Source organism: Hyla sarda, chromosome 5 (assembly GCF_029499605.1).
Source record: "Hyla sarda isolate aHylSar1 chromosome 5, aHylSar1.hap1, whole genome shotgun sequence".
Taxonomy (NCBI): domain Eukaryota; kingdom Metazoa; phylum Chordata; class Amphibia; order Anura; family Hylidae; genus Hyla; species Hyla sarda.
Genome location: NC_079193.1, coordinates 147,559,218 through 147,583,617, shown reverse-complemented (window position 1 = coordinate 147,583,617; position 24,400 = coordinate 147,559,218). Strand labels below are relative to the sequence as shown.

General features: G+C 40.7%; 1 protein-coding gene across 4 annotated transcripts in view; it reads right to left on the bottom strand.

The window, feature by feature from the left end:
• Positions 1-24,400, bottom strand: part of ELMO1 (engulfment and cell motility 1) — a 390,193-nt gene that overhangs the window by 334,552 nt on the left and 31,241 nt on the right. Inside the window, exon 2 of one of the 4 annotated variants that reach the window (XM_056520470.1) lies at positions 17,270-17,359. The exons of the other annotated variants lie outside the window; for them this stretch is intronic. The gene's annotated coding sequence lies outside the window, so the exon portion shown is untranslated. The remainder of the gene's footprint in view (positions 1-17,269; positions 17,360-24,400) is intronic. 4 annotated transcript variants of the gene reach the window in all.

The following is a 24,400-nucleotide window of genomic DNA, read 5'->3' as shown; positions in this document are numbered from 1 at the left end:
GAGGACAGAGGAGACTCTTAAAGAAGAAGTTACAGGTCTGTGAGAGCCAGAAATCTTGCTTGTTTGTAGGTGACCAAATACTTATTTTCCACCATAATTTGCAAAAAAATTATTTAACCCCTTAAGGACCGAGCATTTTTCAGTTTTTGCCCTTTTTGCAGTTTCATTTTTCATCACCTTTTAAAAATCATAACCCTTTCAATTTTGCACCTAAAAATCCGTATGATGTGTGTCAAAATTCAGGAAGAGACACCATTTTGTAACTTTTGGGGGCTTCCGTTTCTACGCAGTACATTTTTTGGAAAAAATTACACCTATTCTTTATTATGTAGGTCCATACGATTAAAATGATACCCTACTTATACAGGTTTGATTTTTTATTACTTATGAAAAAAAAATCTATATGCAGGAAAATGTATACGTTTACGCATGTCTATTTTTATTAATGAGGTGATTCAAATGTTTATTAGGGGAGGGGTTAAATGATCTTTATTAACTTTTTTTCAACTTTTTTTATGCAGTTACGCTGCAGTGTTACACTAACAACTGTTATCCCATAGGATAACATTGATCAGTGATTCTAACGCTTGACTGCTCCTGCCTGGATCTCAGGCACGGGAGCAGTCATTCGGCGATCACTGCAATGGTTGCGATCAGCCTGACTGACCAGCTGGGAATGCTTTTTCTCAACTTTAGACACGGCGATCAACTTTGAATGCCGCGTCTAAAGGGTTAATAGTGCAAGGCCCCACGATAGTTGATGCACACTATTAGGCCACGGCTGCCCCCCCCCCCCCCCCCGCGTTATAGAAAGGGAACGGACTCAGGGCGTACATGTACGCCCTGGGTCCTTAAGAGGTTAAAAATCAGACAATGTAATGTTATGGATTTTTTCTCATTATGTCTCTCATAGTTGAGGTATACCTATGATTACAATTACAGGCCTCTCATCTTTTTAAGTGGGAGAACTTGTACAATTGGTGGCTGACTAAATACTTTTTTGCCCCACTGTATATGTTTAAACAAAACTCAGGGCTTTTTTTCGATTCTTCTGCTCTATTTAAACATGTATAACCTGAAAAAGGCTTTGTCTCTAAGAGTCCAGTATACAACAGAAAGAGCTATCCAGTATGCACAGTATATATCTGATAACACAGAAAAGGTGAAAAAACTCAGTGCTATACAATATGTTAGTCAGTAGTTCAGATCTCATAGTAACAAAGGAAATCTCTTTCAGCAATTCTAAGGCTGATCAGAAATGCAGTTATCCCGGGATATAAGAAAAGAACTGACAAATATACATTCCTATTAAGGGCTCGTACACACGGCCATCTGCCCCCGTTAATAAATACCCGTTATCAATCCGTTTGATAATTTTTCAAACGGGTTGCAAACAGCTGTAAAATAATCCCATTTATGTCAATGGGATTATTTTACAATCCTTTATCACCCGTTTGGTTCCTGTTACGTTTATTTGGACGGGGGAAAAGACTGTGCATGCAGTATTTTTTCTCCAGTCAAAAATAGCAGAATAGAAATGGATATTATAAATTTAACATTGAAGTCTATGGCAGACAGATGAGCCTCTAATGTCATCCATTTGCACACGGTTTATAATAGCCATTTTTAATCCTGAGAATGCTCAGAAGAGGTGAAAGCAGCAGACTCCTGCAATGTTGTGGGACTACTACTACCCCTATGATGGAACAGACTTGTTTCTATGATGGGAGTAGTAGTTCCCCCAGCTGCAGGGATCTGTGGGTGGCTGCAAAGACTACATTAGAGCTTGTACTACTACCCACATCATGGAAAAGAGTATGTTCCCTGTTGGGGGTAGTAGTACAAGGGCTGAGGGATTGATCGCATCGGGTCTCAGTTCTGAGACCCGATACGATCAGAAGTGATAAAGCAGGGGAGCAGGCGGCATGCTCTGCTCCCCTGCGATGTACATACTGTGCTTTTACTTTCATTTTTAAATCCCCCGCTGGGAGCCCTGCATGGCCGGTACCGAGGAGCCATTTAGGGCTCCTGGCGTGGTTTTTAAAAGTGCTGTGGGGGGCAGACATATAGCGCTATACATCTAGCCCCCATATAATATACCCACCGCAGCACATTTATAATGTACCCCCCGCAGCGCATTTATCATGATATGCCACCGCAGTGCTATGATAGATTACTTTTCACACATAGCGTTGTGGGGGGTATATGTATGTAGATGAGCTGGGGGGGGCAGACATATAGTGTTATATGGCCCCCACAGTGCTTCAGCTTCCCTGGCAGATGCTATAAAAGTGCTGGAAGGGACAGATAATGCCCTCCCAGCGCATCTATATACATATGCCCCCCCAATGCTAAGTGTGAAAAGTATTCTATCAGCCGCACATTGGGCCGGCCGACGCTGCGTCGGCATATTAGGATATATGCGCTACAGGGGGTACATTATAAATGTGCTGCAGCGGCACATCATGATAAATGCGTTGCGGGGGGTACATTATAAATGGGCTGAAAGGCTAGATATATAGTGCATTATTTCTGCCCCCACAGCGCTTTTAAAAACTCCACCGGGAGCCCTGAATGGCTCCTTGGTGCCGACCATTCAGGGCTCCCGGCGGGGGATTTAAAAATTAAAGTAAAATATACATCGCAGGGGAGCGGAGCATGCCGCCCGCTCCCCTGCTTAATAACTTATGGTCGCATCTGGTCTGGGAAAGTGAGACCCAGTGCGATCAAATATTTAGATCAGTGCAGAGTCTTTAGGTGGCTGACTTTTCATAATAATGGATGAAAAACTGATGCAAAAGGATGCCACAGAATGTCATCCGTTAGTAGCATAGTCAGTTTAGGAGGCAGTGACAGGAGAAAAGCTGGACAGGAATAAATGGCCGTGTGAACATAGCCTTACTTACTAACCACTAGTAGCAATTTGGGAAAGGTTTGGTGCAATTCTGAGGTACACATTCACAGAGTTTGCTGCTTTGCCTGGGAGCACATCTGTATCTGAGGCAAGCAGAGAAATAAGGAGAGGCCTTGAGTGGACAGAGCTTTACCTGAGGAGAAGCCCCGCATAAATCAGGACCTCCCTTAAAGCAGTAACTGCAAGCATAGTATGCATTCAATTACTTTTCAGATGGCATTTGGAGGCTAGTCGCCTATACCCATTAGCTGTCCCTAGGCTGGCTGTCTCCCAGAGAAAACACTGTAATTGTGATTATAGTTCAATTCACTTTCACCTCATGGCAATATTTCTCTAAAAATACACTTTGAATAAGAAAATATTTAAAAACTGCACATAATATGGACTTAGTCTAGACAGGTGATCTCATTATGAGAACTGTAATAATGAGACTCCAGACCTTTTCTCTGCAAAGCCAGAGGCTTCATTGGAAATTTAGGCAGCTTTTGAAAATCATTTCAGTGGGAAAATAGACATAAATATGGCTGAAAGCCCATGCCTGCCACATCAACGAAAACAGGTATGGTCAAGGCACATACAAAAACTTCTGTATTATTCTCTAATAAAAGCCTTTGCACTATATAAGCAACAAGAAAAAATCCCAGAGTGCTTCTAAAAATGGGGTGCTCCCAATATAGTAGGTTATAATGCAGGTAAATAGCTGTAAAAAGGGGTTACTAACATTTTTAGGTTAGATATTTCGTGAGTTCTGCCCGTTATAATTTTGTTGCCATTATGCCTCACCAATATTCACTCCCTGGCCCACCCCCTTCGGTTAAGTGAGAGAAGTGCGAGGAGCAGAGCGCTCATTTCTCTCCGGAGTACCCTGTTAATGAATCTGCCTCTGAAGCCCTGTACTTAGAAATCTATGCTAGCTCCAAGCTATTTAGGAAAATAGGTCCTGTAAGACACCCAAACATGAAATTTCCAAAATATAGATCTTATACAACAATTCTAGGGGTACAGTGGAACATTAGTAACCCTACAATGGGTTTGTATGACCTTTTATGATTCTGAGTAACTAGAGTCCCTCTTTGACTCCCACCACCTAGAGTCCCGCATCTCCCACCACTGCATGCGATATGCATTTAATTCATTATTGGTTGCCTTGCCTCCATCTACTGGAGCCTATTAAGGAAATATTGTTGGAGGTATGGGGGGGGGGGTTGTTTGTTTTCACTTGTGTGTAATTTGTTCATTACTAAAACTTGTTGAAATAAAAAAAATAAAAAAAAACAATCTGATTTATAAATAAATAAATTGGTGAATAAAGAATGTGTCAGATAAGTAAATCTATGCAGAAATTTTGTCAGCCTGTTCGAAGGATAGCCCGTGCAAAAATAGACAGTTATACATATACATACAATATACAGTTGCAAGAAAAAGTATGTGAACCCTTTGGAATTATATGGATTTCTGCACAAATTGGTCATAAAATGTGATCTGATCTTCATCTAAGTCACAAAAATCACAGTCTGATTAAACTAATAACAAATGAAGAAAACACAATGCAAACATTCACAGTGCAGGTGGAAAAAGTATGTGAACCCTTGGATTTAATAACTGGTTAAACCTCCTTTGGCAGCAATAACTTCAACCAAACGTTTCCTGTAGTTGCAGATCAGACGTGCACAATGGTCAGGAGTAATTCTTGACCATTCCAGTTTCAATTCAGCAATATTCTTGGGATGTCTGGTGTGAATCGCTTTCTTGAGGTCATGCCACAGCATCTCAATCGGGTTGAGGTCAGGACTCAGGACTGGGCCAATCCAGAAGCCGTATTTTCTTCTGTTTAAGCCATTTAGCCTTACTTCTATGCTTTGGGTCATTGTCCTGTTGCAACACCCATCTTCTGTTCAGCTTCAGCTGGTGGACAGATGGCCTTAAAGGGGTACTCCGGTGGTCAACGTGTTTTTCCGTTTGTGACTTACCCTATTTGTTTTGTTTCATTTCTATTCTTGTTGTTTAGCCTACTCTATTTGCGTTCTTTGTTGTCTTTTTATCCCCCACTTTGTTTTCCTATCTTTGCTTCTATTTCCTGTTTCTTGCTGTGCTGAAAACTACAAATCCCAGCATGCCACATGCCTTGATGGTTTGGGGCGGCTCCTTTTTTTTTGTTTTGTTTGTTCCGCCCTTTACCCACCCTTCTATTTTCCCGGGCCGGCCCCCCTTATACACAGCACACTAATATAATCAGCCCTGGTTGGGATAAACTGGCATACACACACAAAAGGGACTACAACTCCCAGCATGTGCCATTCAGGAGTCTTCAGTCTGTGGTATAACACCAGCATGCTGCCTCTGTAGTCTCCTGGGGGTTGTAGTTCACCATACCTCTATAGGGCATACACCAGTGTTTCCCAACCAGGGTGCCTCCAGGTGTTGCAAAACTACAACTCCCAGCATGCCTGGACAGCCAAAAGCTGTCTGGGCATGCTTGGAGTTTTAGTTTTGATACAGCTGAAGACACCCTGGTTGGAAAACAATGCACTTTGTTTGTAATATACTGAATAGGCTAGGCCAGTGTTTCCCAATCAGTGTGGCTCCAGCTGTTGCAAGACTACAACTCCCAGCATGCCCAAAGACTGTCAAGGAATGCTGGGAGTTGTAGTTTTACAACAGCTGGAGGCACACTGTTTGGAAACACTGGTGTAACATGATTTGTATGCTGAATAGGCTAGGACAGTGTTTCCCAACCAGTGTGCCTCCAGCTGTTGCAAAACTACAACTCCCAGCATGCCCAAAGTCTGTCCAGGCATGCTGGGAGTTGTAGTTTGGCAACAGCTGGAGGCAGACTGGTTTGTAAACACTAGCATACACACACATAACAGGGACTACAACACTCAGCATGTTTCATTCAGGAGTCCCCCCCCCCCCCCCCTCCCGCTTCAATCATCCCCAGTCCGAGATGTATTCCCCTGCAGTATATACGGGGGAGATTCATCAAAACCTGTGCAGAGGGAAAGTTGTCCAGTTGCCCATAGCAACCAATCAGATCCCTTGTTTAATTTTTCACAGGCCTTCCAAAAAATGAAAGAAGTGATCTGATTGGTTGCTATGGGCAACTGGGCAAGTTTTCCTCTGCACAGGTTTTGATAAATCTCCCCCTACATCCCCAGCCCGTGCACTTTGTTATTCTCCCCTTCACATACATCTTCTCTGTCTTCTTTCAGTGCAGACCTGCGTCCTCAGAAATATGTCCTCTCTCCCCCCCTGCTCTGGCTTCTTGCTCTCATGCACACCTGTGACCACCTGGAGGGGAAGATGAGGGGGCGTGGCCTATCTCTGTCATGCAGTTCTGAAAGAACAGAGAAAAAAAAAGAGCTCTGACATCTTGTCCACAGCCTAATCCTAACCTGTGGACAACAGTCAGAGATCCAATACGGAACTACAGAACTTCCTGGCCCACAAACAGGTAAGAAAAAAAAGACACATGCTACACAAACATATAATACATGTCAATTGCAAAAAACATGAACATTAAAAGAAGATGCAATATAGCCAAAAATCTTAGCCACCGGAGTACCCCTTTAAGTTCTCCTGCAAAATGTCTTCATAAACTTGGAAAAATTAATTGTTCCTTCAATGATAGCAATCCGTCCAGGCCCTGATGCAGCCCCAAACCATGATACCCCCACCACATTTCACAGTTGGGATGATGGGTTGATGTTGGTGTGCTGTGCCTCTTTTTCTCCACACATAATGTTGTGTGTTTCTTCCAAACAACTCAACTTTGGTTTCATCTGTCCACAGAATATTTTGCCAGTACTGCTGTGGAACATCCAGGTGCTCTTGTGCAAACTGTAAACGTGCAGCAATGTTTTTTTTTTTTGTTTTTTTTTGGACAGCAGTGGCTTCCTCTGTGGTATCCTCCCATGAAATTCATTCTTGTTTAGTGTTTTACGTATTGTAGATTCGCCAAAAGGGATGTTAGCATATGCCAGAGACTTTTGTAAGTCTTTGTAAGTAGACACTTTAGGATTCTGCGCTGTGCTCTTGCAGTCTTCTTTACAGGACGGCCACTCCTAGGGAGAGTAGCAGCAGTGCTGAACTTTCTCCATTTATATACAATTTGTCTTACTGTGGACTGATGAACAGCAAGGCTTTGGGAGATACTTTTATAACCCTTTCTAGCTTTATGCAAGTCAACAATTCTTAATCGTAGGTCTTCTGAGAGCTCTTTTGTGCAAGGCATCACTCACATCAGGCACTACTTCTTGTGAAAAGCAAACCCAGAACTGGTGGGTGTTTTTTATAGAGCAGGGCAGCTGTAACAAACACCTCCAACCTCATCTCATTGATTGGACTCCAGTTGGATGACACCTCAGTCCAAATAGCTCTTTGAGATGTCATTAGTCTAGGAGTTCACATACTTTTTCCACCTGCACTTAGAATGTTTGCATGGTGTGTTCAATAAAAACATGGTAACATTTAATTATTTGTGTGTTATTAGTTTAATCAGACTGTGATTTTCTATTGTTGTGACTTAGATGAAGATCAGATCACATTTTATGACCAATCTGTGCAGAAATCCACATAATTCCAAATCCAGACTTTTTCTTGCAACTGTAAATGTAACAAGAGAGTCTTTTTCTTTCCTCTATTTGGTTTCCATGATTTTGGATGAAGATACTCAGTCTGGGGTGTAATTGCTGGTGTCAGGCTTTGGTTTGCTTTACAGATATGCTTACATAATCATGGAAATGAGTGTTGTACATGTGTCCACTTTCACTTCCAGAATATGCAGTCTATTCTTAGCACTGAGCAAACATTGCTTTAATTCACCAGCAGAATTTTCCAATAAGACATTTACCCATAGTCTCTATATTTTTTTTATTTAGCAGCTTTTGCCTTTGCACACAACACTAACTAATTAAACATATAGCCTCAGACATATTAATTTTATTTTACCTGAGCTTGTTAGAATATGAAAATTGAGCTGTGACTGGTTGTTATGGGCAAAACCAGACAGTTTTTTTTTTGTTTCAGACAGATAATGCTGGGCCATAGATTATCTAAATACTTCCAGTACAGCTGGCCATATGCAGTACATCAGTGCTGGCCAGGTCTGCTGATATTATGTGTATTGGACTTTTAACTGCCCCCTACCATGATTGGTGTTAAAAGGGTATGCTGGTGGGGGGAAAAAAAAAATTATCAATTGGTGCCAGAAAGTTAAAACAGATTTGTAAATCACTTTAAAATTAATTTAAAAATTGTAATCCTTCCAATACTTATCAGATGCTGTATAATACAGAGGAAGTTCTTTCCTGTTTGAATTTCTTTTCTGTCTGTCCACGGTGCTCTCTGCTGACACCTCTGTCCATGTCAGGAACTGTCCAGAGTAGAAGAAAATCCCCATAGCAAACCTCCCCTGATCCAGACAATTCCTGACAAGGACAGAGGAGTCAGCAGAGAGCACCGTTGACAGACAGAAAAGAAGTTAAAAAATAAAAAAAATTCCTCTGCATTATACAGCAGCTGATAAGTACTGGAAGGATTAGGATTTTTTATAGAAGTTATTTACAAATCTGTTTAACTTTCTGGCACCAGTTAATTAAAAAAAATAAAATTCCACCGGAGTACCTCTTTAAGGCAGAGCTTGACAAATCCTCGGCGCCAGGTCACCACAGCAACTACAATTTTCATTGTGGCACCCAGGTTTTTGTCAGCCCTGTCCAATAATGACATAACGTTGGATGAATTTATAGCAAATCTGTCTGTCTTAAGGAGAAAGGCAATTCACCATTTATTTAAAAAATAATAATATGCACCCAAATAATAAACTACTGTATACTTATTGCTATCATTTGGCAGTGTCCCCCTACTTTCTATGCACTTTACATTTTCAGAGATCGGTTAGTGACCCACCTTTTTACGTAATCTCCTTCATTTATACAACATGGCTGGGCCATTGTATTTGCCTTTTGTCTAAACTCCATTCATCTTTGCGAGCAGGACCCTCACCTCGCCTGTTAAAAATGTTTGTGAGTAATATTGTAAAATCTAATATTTGTATTACTTTGTTCCCCCAAAATTGTACAGTGCTGCAGAATCTTTTGGCACTATATATATATTTGTCATTATTATTACCTTTTGCTTCCCTTAAAAAATAAAACAAAACACAACCACAACAAATGTCATAGCTCATAAATAAAGACTGAGATAACAAATACTCTAAACCATGTACAATGGATGTTCTATTTGCATTCTGAATAGTTAATTGCACTTTGTATGGTTACACTATGTACCACAGTGAGGGCAATAGACAAAAAAAGATACGCGTTACAGTTTACTTCCTCAGGTCTGATACAAGGTTTTTTTTTTCTAAGATTAGATCCAAAGATGTCCCACGGGTCCCTTATAGGTCAAATGTATTAGGTTCCAAAAGTTATAATGATATATTCAGCTGCACCCTATGGGTTGGTGGGAAGTCTACAGAAGAAGAAGGAATGTAGAGGTTGTGGAGATTTCTTTGAGCTGGTAAAAGGGATTTGATAGATGCTGGTGTAATCCTGTAATACTGACCAACATCCTGTCTACAGAGCAGAACAAGCTCTGGATTGGTGGTCAGGCTGGGATCAGAAGACACACAATCCAGTTGCGTTAGGTCTTGTGCAGTTACTACCTTTAAAATACTCCTGTTGACCTGAACTGTTTTAAAGGGGTTAGCCAGAAATCGAAAAAAAAGAGCCCATTTCTTTTAAAAACCGCTCCCAGTCTGTCTCAATGTTGGGTGTGGTTCTGCAGCCTAGTTCCAGTGAAGTGAATGGTGCCAAGGTGTAATACGACACCCAACCTGGAAACAGATAAGGAGCGTTTTTTGAAAGAAATCTCTTTTTTTTCGATAACCCCTTTAAATACCTGCCAAAAAAACACAGGTTAGACAGCAGCATTTCAAGTACTTACTTCATATGGCCAACCGCAACAAAACCTGAAGACCCAAACTCTCCCTTTGCACATTAAATGGTTTTGGGTATGTCCGGTATGTGGAAATAAAAAAATAATACTTGTCCAAGGGACTAAAGCAGAATACAATCTACTTGTCCCTCAAGAAAATCCACTTGTCCTGGTAGATAAAATAAATTCAACCAAAATAGTACGTAAATAAGGTCTTTATTAGTTTCTGCATTTTAGTTTTTTCCTCCTCGTCCTATAATAGCCATAACTCTTATTTTTCCATCTACAGACCCATATGAGGCTTGTTTTTTGCAGGGCCAAGTATACTTTGTAATGACACCTTTCATTTTTCTATAACTTATGCTCTGAAACAAAACAAAAAATGTATTTGTGAGGTGAAATTGAAAAAAAAAAGCAAATTCTGGGGTTTTCTTTTTTTTTGCCATTCACCTTTTGGTCAAACTTACATACTTTATATTTTGATACTTTAGGTCGGCTTCATAACACCTATACGAAATTTTTTAGTTTCTGTCATGTTTTAATAAATTATTATTACGGTATTTTTTTACATTTTTATTTTTCCATATACTGGGCTGTGTGATGGCAAATTTTTTGGTCCATAATATGCTGTTTGTATCGGTACCATTTTGGTATTGATCGGACTTTTTCAACACTTTTTTACTTCATTTTTTCTGGGATATGATATTATAAACATAAAAAGTGCAATTATATGTTTTTTTTGTTTTGTTTTGTTTTTTAACCTTAATGCCATTTACCATATGGGATATAACATTTTATTTTTTAATAGTTCGGACAATTATGCACGTGCCAATACCAAATATGTTTATTTCTATTATGTTTACATATTTTTATATGGAAAAGAGGGGTTATATGAACTTTTAATATGGAATGGGTTAATGGGTGTTTTTAAACTGATTAAACTTTTTTTTTTAAATACACTTTTTTAGGAGGAATCATTTAGATTCCTCATACAGATCAATGCAGTGTGAGTATGTATGTATGTATATGTCTATTTGCAGGTTGTGTGTGTATGTATGTTTATTTGCAAGTTGTGGGTGTGTTTGTGTCTATGTACTGTATGTATGTATGTATGTGTATGTAAATGTGTGTTTATTTGCAGGTTGTGTTTCTGTGTGTGTTTATTTGCAAGTTGTATGTTTTTTTTGCAGGTTGTGTGTGCGCGCGCATGTGTTCATTTGAAGATTGTGTAGGATTTTGTGTATGTTTGAAAGTATGTATGTATGTATGTATGCTGCATGCATGCATGCATGCATGCATATGTATGCATTTTTTTGCAGGTTGTGTGTGTTTGGGTCTATGAATGTATGGGTGAGTGTGTAGGTTTGTATGTCTGTACGTGTCTACTTGCAGGTGGTGAATGTGTGTGTGTGTGTGTGTGTGTGTGTGTTTATTTGTGTGTTTTGCAGGTTTTGTTTGTACATTATTATTAAAAGAATCTGTAATGATTTTTTGCAAAACAAGTTTGCTCTGCTGGTTCTCAAACATCCAATTTATTTTCCAGCACAACTGTTCATCATTCCCCATAATGCTATGGTTATTTACTACTTGAAAGACTCTAAACAATAAAGCAGAAATGTTGCTTTGAAGCCCTAAATGCTTGGGTAATGCTAATTTGCCAGGCTTTTTAGATGAAGCTGTAAAAGGCAAGTGAAAGAGCTATCATTGGATATGGTTTTCAGCCAACAAAGCACAGAAAAATATTGTGTCCAAAACGGTGACATCATAAACATACTGCTGACTGTTCAAAGCCACAAGTACCCACAAGGCGCATTTCTTCTACATATTCCTGCTCTGTTAACCACTTTATAAACCCCCACTGCTTGCATCAAAACTTAGTGTGTTCTCAAATATACACGGATTAGCCACAACATTAAAACCACTGGCAGATGAAGTGAATAACACTGACTATGCCAATACAATAGTACTTGATAAAAGGTGGAATATAACAAACACCAAGGGAACAGACAGTTAATGTGCTGTAATACGGATTTTCAAGGCATAATTCGTACAGATTCTGCCTTGCAGCACAGACTACAATGGGGTTAACTCTGCTGTGTTTGCACAAAGGAAATTCTGCAACTGAACTTTCAATGAGGATTTCTGATGGAACTCGCAATATACATTTTTATACACTTATTTTCGAGGCAAATTCCACAGAAAATAAGTGCTGATTCAGTCCCATTTCTGCTTCATAGTAGGGACGGAATTAAACTAGGAAATTCATTAAAATCCGTAGTATGAACATACCGTAAGGGCAAATAAAATGTCCTAACTGTGTTTGGGGGAAGAACAACGAGTGAACCAGCAGCAGGGTCACTGGTACCCAAGTATCACTAATGCAAATAGGAAACAGCTAGCCCATCTGATCCAACCACAAAGAATAGCTACTATAATGCAAAATGCTTAAAAACGACAGCTTGTTATGAAAAGTGTCAGAACACACACTGTCATACAGCTTGTGGGGCATGGGGCTGTGGAGGCACATGTACACAATACTAGGCTGGTGGTTTTATAGTTATGGCATTGATATTCACAATTACAATGTGCACAATTCTGAGCACTGAACATTCTGAACTGCTTCCCCAGTACTTAGGGACTGCATGTCCACTGACAATACATTCAGAAACAAATTAGTAATATCACTAAACCACAACTAAGACAATTTTATAAATAGTAATCCTGGAAAAAAAACTAAACTGTTAATAACTAAAATAATTTGTACAACAGACATTTTTAAGCAGGTCCAAATAACTTGTTTTTACTAATAAACAGAAATAAAGAGCATCATCTTTGGTAAGTCTGCACTATTAGCGGTCCTGTTAGTTAATGCAAATGCTTCTTATTGCCAAGTACAATATGATTCTAACAAGTGCTGTTAATTAGGGATCAACCGATTATTGGTTTGGCCGATATTCAAAATTTTGGACGGTATCGGCAATTACCTTGCCAATAATCCGATAATGCCCACCAAACCAATCAATCAGGGTGCCTACAGCTGTTGCATTAGTTGCAGATTGATCCCTCCACCCATTGAAGCAGACAGGCTCCCTTTCATCAGCTGACTAGTGATGTCAGGTCTCGGCCGCACTGCAACCTGGGAAAAATATGAGACAACATTAATTTTGTATGCTGATAAAAATAAATAGTGGGGGGAAAATCACTGAAGAATTGTGAGAAAACCGTCACACACAGGTACATACACTATATTATGAACTACACTAACTTTACAGCCCCTGTAGCATAGTCAAATAAAAAAAAAATCCTGGGATACCCCTCTAATAAATGGCGAAGGTCTCAGCGACTGTCTGGAGTGGTATCCTGGCTTAAGCCATGTTCATACGACAGAATCCGCAAGAATATCTTGGCTTAGAAATTCAGTTGATTTCAATGGGATTCTGCTGCACTGTGCATGTGGCAGATGTTCCTGCCGGGGATATCATGATTCCGGCATCCGCAAAAAGAATTGCCTATTCTTTCAACGGATTCCGCTCGGAAATGCATTGCTGACTATGACATGGCACAATTTGCAAGTGGTCCTAGCACCCGCCCTAACATTTAAATGTGTTTTCTGGGTGGACATTACACACATTTTCAGCTGTGTGAACACTGCTTCATGCTGAAAGAAGCAACAAGTGGTAACAAGCAGGGCACTGAAAATCGCTGGAACAAGAGCTATAGGAGACCAATGTAGGTGGGCATTATTAATATTTTTACACACAGGAACAATTTTATCATGCTGCAATACCCCAATAAGAAAGTCTGGTACCACTTGCCCTTCCCACAGTTTAGGACTAATCAGATCCCCCCCAAAATTGGGGCATTTTTAGCTATTATTAATACAGACTGTTCGTTCCTTCCTATACATACCGTATTTATCTGCATATAACACACACTTTTAAAACTTAAATTTAAAGGCAAAAAGCCTGCATATGTGCTATACGCTGACAAATGTGCTGGTCACTGATATAAAGTGGCAGCAGCGTCGGCTGTTTGTTAAGGATCAGCAGCCCGGCCATGGCCAGCAGGGGCTCCTGCGGGCTCAGACTTCTGCCCACTCTGCTTTTTATTTTCCTTACCTCTTCTTCACTACACCGGGTCCTCTGCGCGCGATCAGGGACGTCACTTTTCATTTTCTGCAGCCGCCGCTGGTCAGAGTGGCTGCAGCGCCGGCTGCTTAAGTTCAGCAGCTCGGCCGTGGCCACTTTAGAATAGTGACCAGCGGTGGCTGCAGGAACTGAAAAGTGACGTGCCAGATACCGCACAGAGGACGTCACTCATCTGCTTCCCTGACCACGCAGCCCGCAAGACCCGCCACCTGACCTGGCCTGCCGAAGCGCAGCCAGGTAAGGAAAATAAAAAAAACAATAAAAAGTTAAGAAAAAAGGGGAATGATGAGGCAGGGGTTGGGAATGATGAGGCATGAGAAGAATGGCATAGGAGGAATGATTGGTGGGGGAATGAGGCACTAAAGGGGTAATGTCTGTATGGCTAGTGGTCTATGGCAGCTATAGGGTACCTGTCTGCATGCCTTGTGGTCTATGGCAGGGGGAAATTATGAGAGGGGTAAATGTGGCACAGGGGCTGAATAAAAGGGGAGAAATGATGTGGCACTGGGCAGAACGGGACCAAACTGAGGTGCAAGGGAAATGAAAGTTGGGGGGGGGGGGGGATTATGTGGCATTTAGTCCAATTTATTTTACTTAAACTTCCCAGTTAAATTGGGGTGCGTGTTATACGCCAGTGCGCATATTGTACATACTTATGGTATTCATCATGAAATAACCATTTTGGAACATCTTATAATATAGCTGTGTTGTGTTCTTCCTCCATTATTCCTTCTAGAAATGTAGAAACTTGACAAAAAAAAGAGCTGTGTTCCGGCAATGCCTGGCACGGTTAGCTGTGATTGGATAATTTAGGACAAGGTAAGGATAAACGCCCAACCGGTAACACCGAATTGGCTATTTAGTCATATGTTTCTGCTAAAAATAACAGAGAAAGATCACAACACAGCTATAAGAAAAGATGTTCCAGAATTGTTACGAAAAAAGACAGGTCAGGAAAGGGCGTAAGTTCATCATGAACCAAGGCTCATAGGCACTTATCTTAATAAAGAGCAGCATGACTGGGCTAAACTGACAACAATAAGGAGAAAGACATCCATAAGGATTCAGTTATACAGGCAACTGAGAACTCTGCAGTAAAGATCAGTACAACACATTTTTGTCATTTCAATGTTCCATTGTTGATCCTTATATTAATAAGCTCTGATAGTCTGGGTCATTCTGAACTCTTTATATGAGCATATTATCCAAAAACATACATTCAGTTTCCACAAAAGGCATCCCCAACTTCTTTTATGTTTTATATTTCAAACATAAAATTATTACATTTTAGCTCTCCCTTGTTTAGGTAAAAGCTTTAGTGATGAAATTTACCCTCCGGGCAAAACGAAAACATTTTCTGTGGGTCAAGATGGGAACAAAGTGGAAAATAAGCAGGAACCAGGGCACCATTGGAATGACAGCGGCTAGGAATCAGTGAGGTGAATACAACTTTCCTATTAAGGCAGTCTGCCACCCTGCACTTTTTTCCTGCCGGACAACCTCTTTAAATCCATTGAAATAATCACTGTACACATATAGATACTGCTGAAAAACTGCTGGACCACCAGACAACAGTCTGCCATTTCTTGAAATAAACTGCACTAGTTTGTGGTCTACTGTTCCCATTTCCTATCTCATTAATTACAGTAATTACTGTCTACTTGTAGCAATTTCTTGGCTTACAACTTCTACCAAAATTTATCCCTGCAACCAAGCAGAATAGATAAATAAATGGTGCTTTGCTTTCATTATTACTAGTACGTCAAAGTTAAAACAAATAGACTGGAAACAATTACACCTAATACATGAAGCATCATTCTTCTGATTAAATTAAGAATCCTACTATTATGGCTAAAACTACATGGAGACTTTACAGCACAACTGATGCAGTTTTAAAGTCAATGTCAGGACTGCTTTATAAAGGAAGGGTTGTTTAAAATTGGAAAGTCATGATACCAAGAGTCTCCATGTATCTTCAGCCTAAATGCAAGGCTAAAACTGCCTATATAAGATAGCTGCCAGCCAAATAAACATGGCTCTAACTATTACACCACAGGAGCTTGGGTACTTCACCAATAGAAATAAAGGACATGTGAAGCTAAACTATTTAACTTCAAGAAAGTGAGTGCTAAACTACAAAAGACTGAGGTCAGGTAAAAAAGTAAAGATCTTGTCATAAATTTTGACTAGGCGGGTCTTAGTGTTGAAATCCTCACAATTCAGAAGTAGGTGTGTGGAAATGTGCAGGGAGCACGGCTTTTCACCACTCATTCTCCTGTTGGTGAGGCTCTCACCACTAAGATCTCAACATGAAAGATCTGCAAGATGCACAGCAGCAAAAACTGCATGTAACATTGGGATTCTGTAGTTATCAGAAGTGTGGACTTACCCTAGATTTCCCAAATACCCTAAGTAGAGAATTAAAGGAGTACTCCAGTGAAAAACTACGTATCCCCTAATCACAGGACAGTACATAAGTAGCTGATCGTGGGGTGGGTTGGTCTAACCACTAGCGCACCCCGTGATCTCCAAGACAGAACCCCGGCACTCTCAGTGAGGAGCGTGTCGTCTACTGGTAGACAGCACACGCTCCATTCGTTTCTATGGGAACGCCGATGATGCCCTAGAGCTATACTCTGGTCTTTTTGGTGGTTCCATACAAATAAATGGAGCTTGTGCTGCAGCCAGCATGCACTCCATTAATTTGTATGGGAGTTCCTCACTGAGCGCCAAGTACCATCCTGGTGATCGCTGGGGGCCCCAGCAGTCGGACCCCCCACGATCAGCTACTTAACCCCTATCCTATAAATTGTAGCAGGAGATCTCCTTTAATGATGTACTCCATTCAATAACATTGTATATGTATTACAAAACACACAAAATAAATGATTTTATTTATAGTAAATTAGGAAAGACATAACATGCAGCTGTGCCCTGTTATCTGCCATCTCTTTAATCTATGCTTCAATATGGAACCCATAATTCTTTATATTTCACCAGTGTTTTGCTCACAGTAGCAATTATCCTTCTGTCGTTTGGCGCACAATGTGACAATCTGATGCTAAAAACCCAAGCCGCACCCTATATTTAAGATTCGAGCTGAGCCACATGGGATTTCATTGTGTACATAGCTTTAATAATGTAAAGAAGTAAAAAAGCAAGTAATGGTCAGGATATCCTGCTGCATGTTTAGTAGACATGCACTGCTCTGCACACAGCTAGAGTAAAGCTTTGCATAGATAGTTATAGGAAATGCTGCTAAACTCACCCATCCAGGAAAGAAATGTTATTTCAGTTACATTTCAATTGCCTGCTGACCTTCCATCCAGAGAGAGGTTCTATCCTATCCGTAATCATTCTACATACAGAAAACAAAAGTAGTAGCATTAAACCCCTCCTGACCCCTCAAATTAGGATTTGTGACTTACCGGTATGTTTTCTTCCCCCTCATCTTCTAAAACCCATATTTTATTTTTATACTCACAAAGTTGTATTAGGGCTTTTTGTGGGACAAGATTTTTCAGACACCCTTTATTTTATCATGTATTACGCAGCAAGAAAAATTATTTGTAGGGCAAAATTTTTAACCAACATTGGAATTGTGTAATTTTGTGAGGTTATAACTTTTTCAGAGTTGATTATATAGTAAAACTTACATGCTAACTTTATTTTACGGATCTGAACAAATTCAATAAAACCAATCTTGAATATTTTGCAAGGTTGTGAAATAGCATTAAAAAGCTATAGGGATATAGCTACACTGCTCAAAAAAATAAAGGGAACACTAAGATAACAAATCCTAGATTTGAATAAATGAACTAATCGTATGAAATACTTTAGTCTTTACATAGTTGAATGTGCTGACAACAAAATCACACAAAAATTATCAATTAAAATCAAATTTATCAACCCATGGAGGTCTGGATATGGAGTCACACTCAAAATCAAAGTGGAAAACCACACTACAGGCTGATCCAACTTTGATGTAATGCTCTTAAAACAAGTCAAAATGAGGCTTAGTAGTGTGTGATGCCTCCACGTGCCCGTATAACCTCCCTACAACGCCTGGGCATGCTCCTGATGAGGTGGCGGATGGTCTCCTGAGGGATATCCTCCCAAACCTGGACTAAAGCATCCGCCAACTCCTGGACAGTCTGTGGTGCAACGTGGTGTTGGTGGATGGAGCGAGACATGATGTCCCAGATGTGCTCAATCTGATTCAGGTCTGGGGAACGGGCGGGCCAGTCCATAGCATCAATGCCTTCCTCTTGCATAAGGAGGAACCCAGGGCCATCCACACCTGCATATGGTCTCACAAGGGGTCTGAGGATCTCATCTCGGTACCTAATGGCAATCAGGCTACCTCTTGCAAGCACATGGAGGGCTGTGCGGCCCCCAAAAGAAATGCCACCCCACACCATTACTGACCCACCGCCAAACCGGTCGTGCTGGAGGATGTTGCAGGCAGCAGAACATTCTCCACGGCATTTCCAGACTGTTACATGTGCTCAGTGTGAACCTGCTTTCATCTGTGAAGAGCACAGGGCACCAGTGGCGAATTTGCCAATCTTTGTGTGCTGTGAGCACAACCCCCACCGGCAGACATCGGGCCCTCATACCACCCTCATGGAGTCTGTTTCTGGCCGTTTGAGTGGACACATGCACATTTGTGGGCTGCTGGAGGTAATTTTGCAGGGCTCTGACAGTGCTCCTCCTGCTCCTCCATGCACAAAAGCAGAGGTAGTGGTCCTGCTGCTGGTTTGTTGCCCTCCTACGGCCTCCACCACGTCTCCTGATGTACTGGCCTGTCTCCTGGTACCGTCTCCATGCTCTGGACACTACGCTGACAGACACAGCAAACCTTCTTGCCACAGCTCGCATTGATGTGCCATCCTGGATGAGCTACACTACCTGAGCCACTTGTGTGGGTTGTAGACTCTGTATCATGCTACCACTAGAGTGAAAGCATCGCCAACATTCAAAAGTGACCAAAACATCAGCCAGGAATCATAGGAACTGAGAAGTGGTCTGTGGTCTCAACCTGCAGAACCACTCCTTTATTGGGGGGTGTCTTGCGAATTGCCTAAAATTTCCACCAGTTGTCTGTTCCATTTGCACAACAGCATGTGAAATTGATTGTCAATCAATCAGTGTTGCTTCCTGAGTGGACAGTGTGATTTCACAGAAGTGTGATTGACTGGGAGTTACATTGTGCTGTTTAAGTGTTGCCTTCATTTTTTTGAGCAGTTTATATCAGAACCTGATAAAAGCTGCAAAAAATAAAATAAAATAAAATGATAACAGGGATACTTATTGCCAAAGAGTAAAACTAATCCTAAAATGTTCTTTAAAGAGGTACTCAGGTAAAAAAAAAAACTATTTTCAATTCAACTGGTGCTAGAAAGTTAAAATAATTAGTAAATTACTACTATTAAAAAATCTTAACCCTCCCAGTACTTATCAGCTGATGTATGATCCACAGGAAGTTCTTTTCTTTTTGAATTTCTTTTCTGTATGACCACAGTGCTCTCTGCTGACACCTCTGTCCATGCCAGGAACTGTCCAGAGCAGGATAGGTTTGCTATGGGGATTTGCTCCTACTCTGGACAGTTCCTAAAAAGGACAGAGGAGTCAGCAGAGAGCACTGTGGTCAGGCAGAAAGGAAATTAAAAAAGAACTTCCTGTTTATCAAATAGCATCTGATAAGTACTGGAAGGATTAAGATTTTTCAATAGAAGTAATTTACAAATCTGTTTAACTTTTTGGCACCAGTTGATTAAAAAAAAAAAAAAAAGGTCTCCAGTGGAGAACCCCTTCCAGTACGTAGCTGCTGTATACTACGGAGAAGGTTGTTTAGTTCTTTCCAGTCTGACCCCAGGGCTCTCTGCTGACACCTCTGACCATGTTAGGAATTGTCCGAAGCAGTATAGGTTTGCTATGGGGATTTTCTCCTACTCTGGACAGTTCCTGACATGGACAGAAGTGACAGCAGAGAGCACTATGGTCAGACAAAAAAGAAGCAGCTGATAAATACCGGAAGGATTAGGATTTTTAAATAGAAGTAATTTACAAACCTGTTTGTTTAACTTTCTAGCACCAGTTGATTTGAAAACATTTGTTTTCCACCAGAGTACCCCTTTAATTGTATAAAAAGAAGTCAGGGAGGAATTATACATGGTGGTGAGGAAAAAGCAAATAGAACAAACATATTTTTCTCCACTGTATTTAGAGAGGAAAATTAAATACCAGATTAAATGCCATGGGTAATTTCTCCATAATATGTCACCAGTCTAATCCAGACAAAAGTACAGTTTAAAGGGGTACTCGGGCGGAAAACTTTTTATTTTTTTAAATCGACTGGTGACAGAAAGTTAAACAGATTTGGAAACTACTTCTATTAAAATAATCTTAATCCTTCCAGTACTTATTAGCTGCTGAATACTACAGAGGAAATTATTTTCTTTTTGGAACACAGAGCTCTCTGCTGAATCACGAGCACAGTGCTCTCTGCTGACATCTTTGGCCATTTTAAGAACTGTCCAGAGTAGGAGAAAATCCCCATAGCAAACCTATGCTGCTCTGCTCAGTTCCTAAAATGGACAGAGATGTCAGCAGAGAGAACTGTGCTGGTGATGTCAGCAAACAGCTCTGTGTTCCAAAAAGAAAATAATTTTCTCTGTAGCATTCAGCAGCTAATAAGTACTGGAAGGATTAAGATTTTTTTAATAGAAGTAATTTACAAATCTGTTTAACTTTCTGACACCATTTGATTTAAAACATAATCCCTATCCTATGGGAGAGCCAGAGATTCCTGAGTGCAGCGTTACGACTCTCCCATAGTGATGCATTGAGGGGGCGTGTCAGTCATTGCTTAGTGCGGTGGTGGTGGTCAACACGTCCCATTCAGGGGGGGAGACAGGGCCCTGTACAGGAGATAAAGAGGAACAACCCCCCCGGTCTGACACTTATGCCCTATCCTCAGGATAAGGGACAAGTTTTTCCTAAAGATCTCCTTACCTAAGTAACATGATAAACAGGAGAATGTCAATGAAAATATATGTATGTTGCCATATCAGCATGGCTTTATGAGGGATCAGTTCTGTCAGACTAACCTGATGAGCTTTTTATGAGGAGGTGAGCTCCAGACTTGAGTGGGGCCAATTGCTGGATATCATATACCTTGTTTTTCCCAAACATTGATATTAAACCACATAAAAGGTTTGTACGTTAGATAGGAATGCTAGGGGCTTGGGTGTATGGTGTTTGAAAAAGCAACTGGCTCAGTGAAAGGAAACAGAGGGTTATTAAAAAGGTACATACCTGGGTCACCTTAATCTAGGGATTTATTCTGATACCCCCAACCCGGTATAGGACAATTGGGATCAGCCTTATTTTAGTTTTTTGCTTCCCTATAGGGTTGAATTTGATGGATGTTTGTCTTTTGTTCTACGGAAGGCGGCCACCCAGCGACAGCGCTGGTTTACCTAAGAATTTTTCCAGCGGCAATGGAGGACGGGTTTCCTTGTAGCTGTGTTGACTTCTGCAGGGGCAATTACTTTTTCACACAGGATCATGAAGGTTCAGATATCTTTTTCCCCATAGTAAATTAAAGGGGTATTCCAGGCCAAAACTTTATTTTATATATCAACTGGCTCCGGAAAGTTTAACAAATTTGTAAATTACTTCTATTAAAAATCTTAATCCTTCCAATAGTTATTAGCTTCTGAAGTTGAGTAGTTGTTTTCTGTCTAACTGCTCTCTGATGACCCACGTCCCGGGAGCTGTGCAGTTCCTATGGGGATATTCTCCCATCATGCACAGCTCCCGGGACGTGACATCATCATCGAGCAGTTAGACAGAAAACTTCAGAAGCTAATAACTATTGGAAGGATTAAGATTTTTTAATAGAAGTAATTTACAGATCTGTTTAACTTTCCGGAGCCAGTTGATATATATAAAAAAAAGGTTTTGCCTGGAATATCCCTTTAACCCCTTAAGGACCAAGGACGTACCGGTACGTCCTTGGCCCTGCTCTTCCGATATAACGCGGGGTTACACAGTAACCCCGCGTCATATCATGGCGGGCCCGGCGTCATAGTGAAGCCGGGACCCGCCTCTAATAGCGCGCAGCGCCGCGCGATATTAACCCTTTAGCCGCGCGCTCAAAGCTGAGCCGCGCGGCTAAAAGTGAAAGTGAAAGTTCCCGGCTAGCTCAGTCGGGCTGTTCGGGATAGCCGCGGCTAATCGCGGCATCCCGAACAGCTGACAGGACAGCGGGAGGGCCCCTTCCTGCCTCCTCGCTGTCCGATCGCCGAATGACTGCTCAGTGCCTGAGATCCAGGCATGAGCAGTCATCCGGCAGAATCGTTGATCACTGGTTTCTTATGAGAAACCAGTGATCAACATAGAAGATCAGTGTGTGCAGTGTTATAGGTCCCTATGGGAGCTATAACACTGCAAAAAAAAAGTGAAAAAAAAAAGTGAATAAAGATCATTTAACTCCTCCCCTATTAAAAGTTTGAATCACCCCCCTTTTCCAATAAAAAAAAAAAACACAATGTAAATAAAAATAAAAACATATGTGGTATCACCGCGTGCGGAAATGTCCGAATTATAAAAATATATCATTAATTAAACCGCTCGGTCAATGGCGTGCGCGCAAAAAAATTCCAAAGTCCAAAATAGTGCATTTTTGGTCACTTTTTATATCATTTAAAAATGAATAAAAATTGATCAATAAGTCCTATCAATGCAAAAATGGTACTGTTAAAAACTTCAGATCACGGCGCAAAAAATGAGCCCTCATACCGCCCCATACACGGAAAAATTAAAAAGTTATAGGGGTCAGAAGATGACAATTTTAAACGTATTAATTTTCCTGCATGTAGTTATGATTTTTTCCGGAAGTCCGACAAAATCAAACCTATATAAGTAGGGTATCATTTTAATCGTATGGACCTACAGAATACATATCAGGTGTCATTTTTACCGAAAAATGTACTACGTAGAAACGGAAGCCCCCAAAAGTTACAAAACAGCATTTTTTTTCAAGTTTGTCGCACAATGATTTTTTTTCCCGCTTCACCATAGATTTTTGGGCAAAATGACTGACGTCATTACAAAGTAGAATTGGTGGCGCAAAAAATAAGCCATCATATGGATTTTTAGGTGTACATTTGAAAGAGTTATGATTTTTTAAAGGCAAGGAGCAAAAAACGAAAATGCAAAAACGGAAAAACCTCCGGTCCTTAAGGGGTTAAATCCCCACTTGCATTGTATGTTTCGTTGGATGATCTCTGTGTAATATAAAAATTTGTTTTCTGATCTGAAACATTTGAGTGTGACAAATGTGCAATAAAAAAAAGAAGAAAAAAAGAAATCAAGAAAGGGGGGGCAATACTCTTATGACACTGTATGTCTTTTTTCAGCCTTACAAACTATGTTACTATTGGAGTACAAACTGGCTATGGAAAAAGAAATGTGGCCCACTGTAGGAAACCAAAGACTCAAGCATAGTACATTGAAGGAGGCCAAAGAGACACTATTTTGGCCTTTGGAGAATAAAGAGGGTCTTGGCTACAGTCAATGTATGTACTGGGGCACATATCCTGAAGGTGTTCTAGAAATGCCCTTTCTATAAAAAAATAAAAAAAATAAAAAAGTCCCTCTTAGGTACAGAAAACAGTTTCCAAGGACATGCTACTGATCCTTCTAATACAGTGGTCTTCAACCTGCGGACCTCCAGATGTTGCAAAACTACAACTCCCAGCATGCCCGGACAGCCGTTGGCTGTCCGGGCATGCTGGGAGTTGTAGTTTTGCAACATCTGGAGGTCCGCAGGTTGAAGACCACTGTTCTAATAGAATCCACAGCTGCTGCTGAACCTCATAGTACAGACAACAGATACTTGAAACAAGAGGAAGCACAAGAGCTGCCCCCAGCCACAGGGAGCAAGGCGCTCTGGGAAACTTATCTTGTAGGGAGGTCATTTCTGGGGGATCCTTCTTTCAATCAAGTAATAACCAGATTGGGGAAACGAAGTCCATGTCTTTTATTTATTTTATTTTTTTGAGGTGCTGCAGAAAATAAATTCTGATAATACCAGTAACAAAATAAAATATATCCGGTCCCGCACTGAGGAGCTCATATGATTACCAAGTAAACCCCATACACCAAGTACCTGAGGAAAAGAGCTCAATAATCCCAGAACAATGAATACTAGTATGTTACTAGGCCCCTTCAAAACTTATTGACACAGCCCTGTGAGAAGTCACATCCTGTTTCTTATGTGGTAACGCAGATTTGTCTACCGGTCGGGATACTTCCACATTTCTCATTCACAGCTGTAAACTGGTGAATGCGCATTATGTAGCAAGTATAGCTGTAACACACAGCCAAT